Source organism: Rhincodon typus, chromosome 26 (assembly GCF_021869965.1).
Source record: "Rhincodon typus isolate 14 chromosome 26, sRhiTyp1.1, whole genome shotgun sequence".
In the NCBI taxonomy this organism is placed as follows: domain Eukaryota; kingdom Metazoa; phylum Chordata; class Chondrichthyes; order Orectolobiformes; family Rhincodontidae; genus Rhincodon; species Rhincodon typus.
The window spans coordinates 36,496,276-36,508,719 of NC_063357.1; positions in this window are offsets into that span (position 1 = coordinate 36,496,276).

Here is a 12,444-nt window from a genome sequence, read left to right on the forward strand (position 1 = left end):
TCAGAAAACCCTTTCTGAAGAAGGGTCTAGGCCCGAAACGTCAGCCTTCCTGCACCTCTGATGCTGCTTGGCCTGCTGTGTTCATCCAGCTCTACACCTTGTTATCTCAGGATTATAAATTTTCAGGTGCATGAAGCTTTTGACATTTGGCTTGTGGTTTAATTCAATAAATGCTAAAGAATGCTAATTGTTGAGGCCAAAGAGAAGCAGTTGTTTCAGTAAAGTTTGTAGATACAGCTCGTTTATCTTGAGCAGTTGTGCATGTGTTTGGACTTCAGGAACTTCCTTCAGCTAACAAGCGCAGCTCTGTTTAAAAGTATCCAATCTAATCCCATACTATTAAGGGAGACCAAGGTCTTCAAGTAAAAAGATTACCGAAGATACTCAAAAACACAAGACAATTTTAAAATCACACTATTGTGAAATATATAATTCTGATATGCTTTTAAAGATCACGGACCTTATTTTGCATATTTGAAATTTCATTTGCTGAGGAACAAAATAATCAATTAAAATATTTTCAGGAAATATTCTGAGTTCTTCACTTAGCTCTCTTTCAAATTCTAAAGTTCTCCTGACTGTTAATCTGGGTTAGTTGTTTCCTAAGTTTCTCATAGTTCCTTATTTGTAGTTTTCTAGCTTCTTCCCTGACATTTCATTGATGTGTTCTGTCTTCCCTTGGATTCTGATTTTAGTAAAGTACGATGGTTAAAATGTGACATTACAGGAAGTAAATGCATAACATGACGTATATACAGAGGCAATTTTTTTTATATGTGATGGATATATAGGCTCTGCTCCCATATAAAATTTGAAAGAATGCAAATACATTCTTGGAATGATAAAAGGAATCTAATTAAGGATCAGGTTTAATCAATTTAAAGGGAGATTAGATCCAACTTGAGACTATGAAGTAGCTTATAAAGTGTATAAGCTTATATAGAAGCTTATAGTAGCAAAAAAAAAACCAGGGCAAACAATGGGGAAAAAAAATGGGAAAATTACAAGAAGGTAAATTGTATAGGCACTTTGAATATATGAAAAAAAACCGAAATATATATAAGCACATCAATACCAAAATGGATAATCAAATTTTGAAAGAGGCAAGATTATAATGGAGAGTGGCAGAATGAAAGAAATATTATGGCAGCGCAATTTTTTTGGCTTTCAGAGAAGAGAATGTGCAGACATTATGATTATAGAGCTACAGATATGGGTATAGAACTGTTGGCGCAGCTTTCTATTTAAAGGAGATAGTGCAACATAAATCTACAAACACAAGAAATAAGAACTTGCACTGAGATAGCACCTTATCATGTCAAGGTCAGGGACAGAGTATTGAGAGATTCACACTGATTCCTGAGATCAGGAGCACTGGTTATGAGAAAGAAATAAGGCTATTTTCCCTAGAACAAGGATTAAGAGGAAATACTGTTTCAGAGATAGTAGGAACTGCAGATGCTGGTGAATCTGAGATAACAAGGTGTAGGCCCGAAACGTCAGCTTTCCTGCTCCTCTGATGCTGCTTGGCCTGCTGTGTTCATCCAGCTCTGCACCTTGTTATCTTAAGAGGAAATATGATAGGGCAATTCAGAGTTTTTTTAATAAGACCAATCAGGAACATCTGGCTGGCAAATTACTAATCACAGAATACACATTTATTATTGCCACAAAACAACAAAGGATGAGGTTAATTGCATTGGGAAATCCTGACATCATGAAAGGTGCTTTACAAATTATTTGTCTTTAACAGGTTTTAATTTGAAACCGATTGCATAATACTACCCCAAGGTTTGAAATTGGAGTTGCAGCTATAGTTGGTGCCTAAGGAAACACTTTATCTGTTTTTGAAGAGTTCCTTTATCTCTTCATGTTCGGTCATCACTTACAGTCTGTGCTGGAAGAGATTAATGCTCTTCTTTATTCATTCTGCATTCAGCACAAGCCAACAATGGCAAAGGAAATACAGGAATGGTGTGCCCAGTAAATTTGTTGATCTTGTGTTAATATATTGTTGCTTTACGTTGTATATCCTGAAACTGGCTGCATTTTTCAGTAGAACGGATGATTCTGCACTCCAAATGGTACTGAGGCCATTAGCTGCAACTGGAACTCCCAGTGTAATTTTTAAGAAAACATACACGGCTGCAATAAAATGACCCAGCGCCTTATCAATCAAGTGCTTTGAAGGAACTTTTCCCCTCAGTGGACAGATCAATGACCAGAAGCAGAGATTTAAGGCAAGGGACAGGAGGTTTAGAGGGGTTGAGAGGAAAACATTTTTTACGCAGAGCGCAGTGAGGAGCTGGAACTCACTACCTGTGAGGGTGGTTGAGGCAGAAACCCTCATAACATTTAAGAAGTATTTAGATATGCACTTGTGATGCCAAGATGTACATGGCCAAGTGCTGGAAAATGGGATTATAATAGGTGGCTGTTTTTGGCCGGGACAGATTTACTGGGCTGAAGGGTCTTTTTCTATGCTTTAGATGTCAATGACTCTATGCTTTAATCTTACATGCAATTTATACTATGTAATATCTTCTATTCAATGCATTTCCAATGAAAAAATAATTCTACTTTTATCAATAGATTCTGATGTGGTTATGGATGAGTTCTGTTTATTTGGTAAAGATTCTGTTTAAGTGCATTCTTTTTACTGTACGTCATGTAGTAAGTTTCACCTCGTGCAGTTCATGTGCTGACACTATCAATACTCACTCTGAATACAAAGAAGAAATAGTTAATGACCAAGATTGGTCCTAAGGTGACTGGTTCCATTGACCAACAATTGAATGTTCCTGGTTATTTTGTGGTTTACTGTGTTATATTAACAATATGCTGTTCACTAATGTAATTCCAGTTGAAAGCTAAAAGAAAGAATATTGCAACTTCCCATCTGTCACTGATTTACATTGATAAGGTCCCATCCAGTGTTACAAATGCTGTTATTTCTTTGGCTATATTGATCAATAGCACTTGCCAATGTCCTTTTAACAAATCAAATTTTGGAACAAAGAATGCTAGTGTTAATCTCTCAATATAACCAATCTGTCTATGGTACTGGGTTGACTTGTAATCAATACAAATGCTTTCTGACCCATCCAGTTTCGGCACTGTCACGATAGATGAGCTGCAGCCAGTATGTGTCAGTTCAGTAATATAATTGTTCATGAACTCAATCTCTTTCCTAGCTTGAGCTAACCTCTCTGGATTGAGTCTGTAACAATGCTATCTGTAACGCACTCCGTACATTAACATCATGTATAATCAAAGATGCTTTTCCTAGAGTATTTACACAAATGGGAATGTGTTGCCAGCACCAAGATTGCATGAGTCAACTCTGCATGTGCAGATAGGGACAATGATATCACACTACTGTGATAGAACCTTCTGGTCAGTCCCATACATGATATGCTGGTGCCTGCCTCCATCCCACCCCTGCTCCCTTGCTAGCCACATCTCCTAATGCAAGGCTCATCACTTTGGACTCTGAGTGTGGTGGAGCTTAGATGAATGAGAGCTGATCTCGTTGAAGCATATAGGATTCTTTAAGCGGCTTGACAGGGTAAATGCTGAGGGGATGTTTCCCCTCATGGGAGAGTCTAGGATCAGAGGGCATAGTCTCAGAATAAAGAGGTGCCAATTTAAGACTGCAATGAGGAGGAATTTCTTCTCTGAGGGTTCATTGTCTTTGAAACTCTTTGCCACAGAGAACTGTGGGGCAGCATCCTTGTGTATAAATAAGGCTGAGATAGATTCTTGGTCAGTTGGGTAGTCAGGGGTTACAGGGAAAAGACAGGAAAGTGGATGTGAGGAGTGTCGGATCAGCCATGATCCTATTGAATGGTGGAGCAGGCTCGAGAGGCCAAATGGCCTACTCCTGCTCCTAGTTCTTATAGTCAAGGCACATACTGCTGGTCGTGATGGCAATAACTGCAGTCTTAGACAAATCAATTTGAGACTGTGTAATAGTTTTCATTAATAGTTTTTCTGAAAGAAAGCATAATATTCCATGAAACTTTTTAAGCTGTTTTGTATTATCCAAATCTGATCTGGAGGGTGAGTTTTTGAATTTTCAGCTTCTGATTCATTCTAGAATCATTCTGATTTTTTTTTAATTTAACTCCCTATTTCTTTTACCACTTAAATTTACTTTCCTTTCTAAGCTGCCTGTTATAGCTTCACTTTAATATATTAACACATTTGTACAATGGTGTCAAGTTGCTTGAGTATTGTTGGAGCTGCACTCATCCAGACAAGTGGGGAATATTCCCTTACATTCCTGACTTGTGCCGTTATAGATGGTGGACAGCCTTTGGGAGTCAGGAAGTGAGTTACTTGCTACACCATTACTAGCCTCTGACCATCCCTTGTAGAATAGTATTTATATGGCTAGTTCAGTTTTGGGTCAATGGTAACCCCTCATTTGTGAGTGGTGGTGTGGGTAAACTACCACAAGTTACCTTTACTTCAGCTACTTATTAAGAAATTTCACAGACAATCAAATACTGGAACAATTACTTAAATTTTATTGCATGTAGCAACCAAAATAAGACCTCTCAACTAAGCAAGTTAAGACAATTGTTACCCAATTAATGGTGGAATTTGGCTATGATTCCAACCAACAGTGTCTGTCACCGGATGTGTCCAGGGTTCAATCCTTGTGTAGTGTTGTTCTTCGAAGCTCTACTGCTGAAGATTCCTGGAGCTGAATTCTTGTATAGTTTTCACTTTGTTTGTGGTGTGGCATTATTGATGTTCCTTTAGATTCTTCCATTACACTTCTGGAATTGTCGAGTCTGTAGCTTGCATTCTTATCAGAAGTAGCTCCCCTGTTCCTGTTACATTCAGTATTGACTTTCTCTTTGACACTGTCTATCTCACACTTACCCCTTTACTTCAGGACATTCCATCTGCAGTCAGTCTTAATTGCCCATTTATCATGAGGCAGCAGGTTATCAAGCAGTGTTACCTCTTTTCTCCCAGTAGACAGCTTGTTTGTGTTGCTTCGTCTCTTTCTTCCCAGGGATAGCTAATTAGCATGTTGCTTTTAACTCCTTTATAACACTTCCTCCTTGTCCCTGAACAGTTTATTCCAGAAAGAGTTACTGTTGATTCTTTCAATCCATGAACAGTTATTAAAGTTCTGAAGTTAACACCATCACATGTAAGTGATGGTAATGGCATTGAATGTCATTGCAATTAAATTAACTGGTGCTGCAAATGGTCATTAGCTGGCACTTGTGTGACGTGAATGTTACTTGCCACTTGTCAGCCCATTGCTGGATGTTGCCTAGGTCTTGCTGCATTTGGATGTGGACTGCTTTGGTATTGGAGAAGTTGCTAATTGTGCTGAACATTGTGCAATGACCAACAAACATCCCTACTTATGACCTTATGATAGAGGGAAGTTCATTGTACAGCTGACGGTGATTGAGCCGAGGACATCACCCTGAGGAACTCTTGCAAAGATATACTGGAGCCAAGATGGCTGACCTCCAACAATCACAACCAACTTCCTTCGTGCCAAGCATGACTCAAATCCCTGCTGCATTTCCTCATAATTCCCAATTTACTCTATATTTGCTAGGGATCCATGATGCCACAATTAGTCAAATGCAAATCTGATTCACTCATACCTTACCTTTGGAGTTCAATTCTTTTGTCTATGTCTGAACCAAAGTTGTAGTGAGGTCAAGTGTTGAGTGGCCCTGGCTGAAGCCAAACTGAGCATCAGTGAGTAAATTATTGCTGAGCAAGTGCTGCTTGACAGCACTATTGATGACTCCCTTTCATCACTTTACTGATGATAGTGAGTAGACTGATGAGGTGGTAATTGGCTGGGTTGGATTTATTCTACTTTTTGTTTACAAAATATACCTGGACAATTTTCCAATCTGCTGGGTGCGTACCAGTATTGTAGCTGTGCTAGAACAGCTTGGCTAGGGGTGTGGCGTTCTTTGAATTATGTATTTATATATAAAGTAACATGTTTTTAAGTACATGAATACAGGAGTACAGTGAAAAGTGTACCAAGTCGCCATTTTATGGCACCATCTTAAAATACAAAAACAGAATTTACAGAAAAATGACAAGAAATAAAAGAAACAGAGCTAAAAGAAAAAGAAAAGCATCCAGATCTTAAAGTCCTTATCCAAAAGAAAAGGAAAAAGTTCAGATTTTAAAGTCTTATCTCCCAGATCTAGCCCTGGCCTAAAGTTTCTGTCAGCATCCTCCTGCGGCATGTTCCACCAATAGCCTCTGTTGCAGCCGCTCGATTGCCAGAAGCACAGGCTTTAGTTGCCAGCCTGTTGTCAGGGCCCGTAGCCTTTGCAGTATGCAGTTCCTTCAACCTTGATATCATATGGAGTGAATCAAATTGGCCCAGGACTGTATCAGTGATACTGGGTATCTTCAGAAGAGTCTGAGATGAATCATCCACTCAACACTGCTATCTGAAAATTGTTGTAACTGCTTCAGCTTTACCTTTTGCATTGATGTGTTGGGCTCCCCCATCATTGAGGATGGGGATGGAGTCGTCACAAGAGAGAGATCAGTGATTAGGAGTTCTGGATTGAGTATCTCACTTCCTGAATCTCCAAAGCCTGTCCATCATTTACAAAGCACAAGTCAGGAGTGTGACAGAATAATTTCCCCTTGCCTGGATGAATGCAGCTCCAAAAACACTCAGAGTTCAACACCATCCAGGACAAAATATCACCCTATGCATTCAAGCCCTCCAACCATGATACAAGGTGCACAGCAGAAACTCCATAATGTACCTCAATAAAATAACTCAATTGCACCTCCCAGACTCTGAACTTCTACCTCCTACAAGGTCAAGGGGTGCAGCGCACAAGAGTGCCACCTCCTAGATCCCCTCCAAGCCACTTGTTATCCTGAATTAGAACTATTTTGTGATTTCCTCACTGCTGACAGGTCAAAAACTGTGAACTCTCTTGTTAACAGCGTTGCGGATCTACCTTCACCAATGTTTCAAGAAGACCACTCATCAAAATAAAATAATCTGCCAAAAACAGGTGGTATAAACTGTACTGTAAAAATACTTGCATTGACCTGCATTTGAAGAAAACTGTGATGAAATGCATTTTTATCCATTTGTGCTGTGTGGACTGGCAGCCTGTCAAGATTACATCATTTAAGCACCAAGTATTCCAAACTGGAAACATTTGTTCCGGTCTGGTAACAAGGGCTAGGTTCTTTTGGAAAGTTTTGATTGGTTACCCAGATCAATTCAAATTTTAATGAATAGCAGTTCAAGGATTAGAATCAGTTTTCATTAGTGCAATAAAGAGTCAGAGAAGTTAACTCAATATTGGTCAGAGGCAGCTGAGATACTCATCATTCAAGTGTTTAGAACTAGGTGAAAGAAGCACGAGGCAGCAGAAATGCTAGTGTTAGCAGTCAGGACTCCAGGGAATTCCTAAGAAGCCTCAAAGTGTTGAAAGACCACTGACCCACTATTGATGGAAATTAAGGACCAGAAAATACCCTGAAAACCATTGATGGTTCAGTGCAGGAAAGGAACCCAAAAGAAGAATGTTCTTGGTGAACCTGAGAAATAATGGAGCTTGGACACTCCAAGGCTAATATCAGTTTAGTGAAGCCTACTTTCTGCAAAAGAACTGGAATTGTGTCCATGAGTAGATCCTGGAGTGCAGCCTTGTATATACAATGGAATTTTGTCTCAGGAAGAAATTGAACTAAATGGGTGTGAACAGTTTTGATGGCAGTCCGTGACATAGGCTTGTGTGGGAAGGCCGCTGTAATCTGAATTTTTGCGAGTGAACATTTTGGAAGCATGTTTCATTTGTCAGCTTCGTTGGTCTTTCCTTCTGAGGCACATCTAGGATCATTATGAAATGAAAATAAATGCAACGGAATTTTGTTCGAAGTTAATTACTATAATAGTTCCAATATCAAATTCTTGTTCCAGTCAGTAAAAATTTATATTTATACAGCACTTTTCATAAGGAAGGGGTACATCAAGGTGTTTTACAACAAATTAAGTACTTTCATTGTAGTTACAGTTGTAAAGTAGAAAATGAAGCAACCGATATGTGTACAGAAAACATTAACCAACAGCATTGAAATAAATGAGGAGGTAAACTTTCTTTATGGTGTTGATGGAAGGATAAATATTGGCTAAAACACTGAGAAATCTTCTTACTCTTCTCAGATTTGGGTTGTGGGATATTTTTATGTCCACTGGACAGGGCAGACTGGGCCTCATCTAAAATCTCATCTGAAAGCTGACACTTCCATCAATGCAACACCTCTTCAATACTGAAATGAGCTATCAGTTTCAGTCTGCTCAAGCCTCTAGAATTAGAATGCACTTGCTTTCATTTCACTTCTTGAACCTATCATTCTGAAGTTGATTCATTTTTTTGATATCACTTACAGAGGAGTGTTAACACCTCATTCAGGAACTGGACAAAGGAAGAAATATTCAGGAACTGTTTCCCTAAAAAGAGTACAATTGTCAATCTTCCTATTGGCCAGTGTAAAATATCAGAACAACTAAATTAGGTAAATGATTCTCTTCGTTAATAATCGTCATTTGGCTGGAGTAAGTGTACCACAAGTTCTACTTTCTCTCCACAGATGCTGCTAGACCTGTTGAGTTGTTCCAGCAATTTCTGTTTTTGTACTGGTAAGTGTACCACAAGATTATTCAGAGGTTAATGGGATAGAATTGGCAGAGAGAGATGATTTAACCCCTGCTCCGATTAAACTGAGATTGCACTTGCATTACTTTGAAAAGCCATTGCGCTACTGAAAGACGAATGAAGTGGGAAGAAGCTGCCAATGCTGAGAAGTTGAAGCAACTGCAGCAATTCTGCAAGTATGCAGGTTTGCCAGCATATGTGGAGAGTATATCTAGTCATTTTCACCAACAAAAGAGATCATTCAAAAGCTAAAAAGCAGTTGTTATGACTGAAGATGAAAGAGTTCACTGTTGCTCTAGTTCCTCTAATCCATGTTAAATAAAAATACTTTTTCCAGCTATTTTGATGACCGTTTAAGTAATTTATCTATATGAGGTGTTAAATACTATATATCAACTGGGTCTCTTAATAAACACAATTATGTGGTTTTGTTATCAAAAGAAAACTTATTGATTATCAATGCAATAACCATATGCACATAGTTAGTATAAGTACTTAATCCTCTAAATATACTCAAGCCCCACACGAACACACAGATTCTTCAGGAAAAAGACAATAAACAGATCTTTTTCATAGTGATAAGCTTTCTTTAAAAAAATACTTTGGCCAATTGGTTATTCTTGAATGCAAAAGGATAAAACATAGCATGCTCTGGAGTCTGTTGCTCTGATGTTCAGGTACATGGGTTCAAACCATTGTCTCTGAAGTCTTGCAGATACTGATTGCTCAGGAAATACAATCTTCAGATGTTTGTTCAATCACACTTTCAAAAGAACAGACCAGTTTCATCCTGAACTGATGTTGAGGGTTTTCAGAATTAGGAGAGGTCAGTTGGATAGTTTATCATAGTAAATTTTCAAGAATCATACAGTGATAGAGATTTACGGAATGGAAAGAAGCCCTTCAGCTCATTGTGTCTGCAACAGTCATCAAGCACCTATTCTAATCCAATTTTCCAGCACTTGGCCTGTAGCCTTCTGTGCTATGGCATTTTTGAGTACTCAACTAAATGCCTCTTAAATGTCATTGAGGGTTCTCGCCATGACAACCCTTTCAGCCAGTGAGACCCAAAAAATGTTTCTTCAAATCCTGATACATAGGACTGGATTTATCTCTCCATACCACCTGAAGAATCCACCAGTGCTAACAATACCATAGCCATGCAGGAGATCTTGACTCTCCCCCAGGAGCAGTTCCCAACTCAGAGACTGGTCTTTCCTTCCTGCCCATGGTCCGAACAGGTTGACCAGTTGGGCTTTCACCCTGTCCCTACCTTCCATTCTAACCCCTGACCAGCTCCTGCTGGCCTCCACATTAAGATCATTCAAGATTCACTTTTTGTGCCCATGATGTGGAAATGCCCCTGTTGGACTGGGGTGGACAAAGTCAGAAGGCACACGACACCAGGTTATAATCCAACAGGTTTATTTGAAATCCCAAGCTTTCGGAGCACAGCTCCTTCGTCGGGTGAACAATGTGGGTGAAGCCAGCTATATTGCAAAGCCTGCTGCCTGGGCTTAGCATTGGCCTTATCACAGGGAAACAAGATAAAGTGGTGTGATCTGTCACAAATTGCCATTAGTAACAGCCTTGATACATCTGTGGGTTGAGGATTGAGAGATCCCACACAGTCCCCAGTGGATCCTTGGAAGCAGCTATTTGTATAAAATGTTAGTGCAGCTGTCATCTTGATGGTTACTCATCCCTTCATGTCACAAGTCCAGCAGATGACACAGTTCTGTGACAGTGTCCTGAGACATCCTTATTCAGTGGCAGCTCTGTGCCTCCCTCAGCTGGAGGAAGTAGCACTAAAGAAAATGAACCCTGGACCTCCTGTACCTCAATCTTGAGAGGATCTTCTTATGATTCCTGCTTTTGAGGGTTGTATGGCAACCGCTCAAGATTGCTGCCGGTATTGAGATTGCTGATGTATTTTTTTCCTCCTCAATTTCTCTGTATCTTTGTTGTATAGTGGCTACAGTGAAGATAACTCCTGCTGTGGTTGGATGGTCAAGGTTCCAATTAACCTGTGTGGGCAATATAAGAAATAGAACAGATTCTTGGAAATGTGAGCCATCAGCATTCGCCACACACACGTGACAGTTTACAAAATCCTCAATTCAGTGGAACATGGAGGACTCCAGCAAGGAGAGCCATGGAATGCTAGTGCATGGACCTCTGATGTAGGGAGCTTATTCCAATGAATACAAACTAGCCTTAACCCACAAACACAGTGGGAGATTGTAAGCGCAATCGTTTGATTGAAACCGTTTGATTTCTGACACCACCTCCCACCACCATATCACCCAAGAAAGGCAGCATTATATATGAGCACATTGGTGAATACTTGCAATTTGAAATCAGAGAACTATCCTTCTGCTGCCTATGAGACCTTAGACAGTTTTTGTGAAATATGACCCTCAGGTGATACTTTTAAGTCGACTGTGATGACTTACAGCTTTACAGAGACGACAGTGATCAGTTTGTAATGACTAATGATATGGTCAAGATTGTTGAACACAAATCCTCGTCACAAACATAGTTGGTCACTGTATGCACTTCATGTGCAGAATTCTGTGATCACATATCTTAAATGTGTACTAAATATCTGATCTGGATGGGAGTGGAAAGTAATACAGTTTGTGCTTTGCAGGGTGAGATGTAGGCTTAGCCTGTTAAGGGAGGTGACTGCCATCCCCCAAACATTCATGTTTCTTTATTCTTATATATTCAGTTGACCCTATCAATTCTGAGCTTTCACACTTTCCCATCCAGCCAACTCATTTAAGTTTTCATCTCCCAACTTTACCCCCCTGAGCTCCAGGCATACAGCTTAGTTATGTCAATCATCGTAACACACTGTCAACCCTACTGAAGCCAGGGTAGTGGTGACAATTGATTACATCCTTCCCGGAGCAACCTCTTTCCTTCAATGTGCTATTGACCCCCATCTTTATATGTTCCTTCACATTACAGCATGCTGCCTCTGATCTCGAGAACTGACTTCTCCCAACTTCCCTACCACACTAATAGCCCATGATAATCCACTTAACTTTCAGTAAGTGGATCCCTAGGATTAACTGTGGCTCACCCCCTTTACCAAATCAGAAAGATAGGCATGGTTGATGATTGACCAGATCCCTGACTGATATCTGTGCAGCTCCCCAGTTAATTTAGTGTTAATCCCTGGATCTCCTGGACTGATTGTGGCCTACATCCTGTACTGTAATGATCCAGAATCCCAACCCCAAGTGACCAACTGACAACGTCCAAGTCCTTGGACTGAGATCAGATGATGCCCTCAACTGTCTGTGCTTGGACCTCCTGACTGACAACAGTCCCCCTTGACTTGAATGTACACTACTTCCTTCAACTTTGTGCTTCTGGCCAAATGGCCGTGTCTTAACATATTTATCACAGAAGCTGCTGACACATTGTGTATGGTGACACTGATGTAGCACATTGCCATACAATGATACGTTTGCAGTCTTGACTGATCACTGCTGACAACCATGATAGTGCATCTGGCTTTGTGTCTGTACTGAAAGGTAAGACAACACAGAAGAACTGTGGGCCTGTATTTCTGAATGAAGCAGTAATGAGCGAATGGTAAGGCAAAGTTGGGATGCTATGTACATCCAAATAGGTGCAACGTTAGTAAGTCCTAAGGTGTCAGTGAGCTTCATCATGCACCATTAATATGGTACACAGTATTCTAAGTGGGTCAAAGATGTACCATGAATATGTG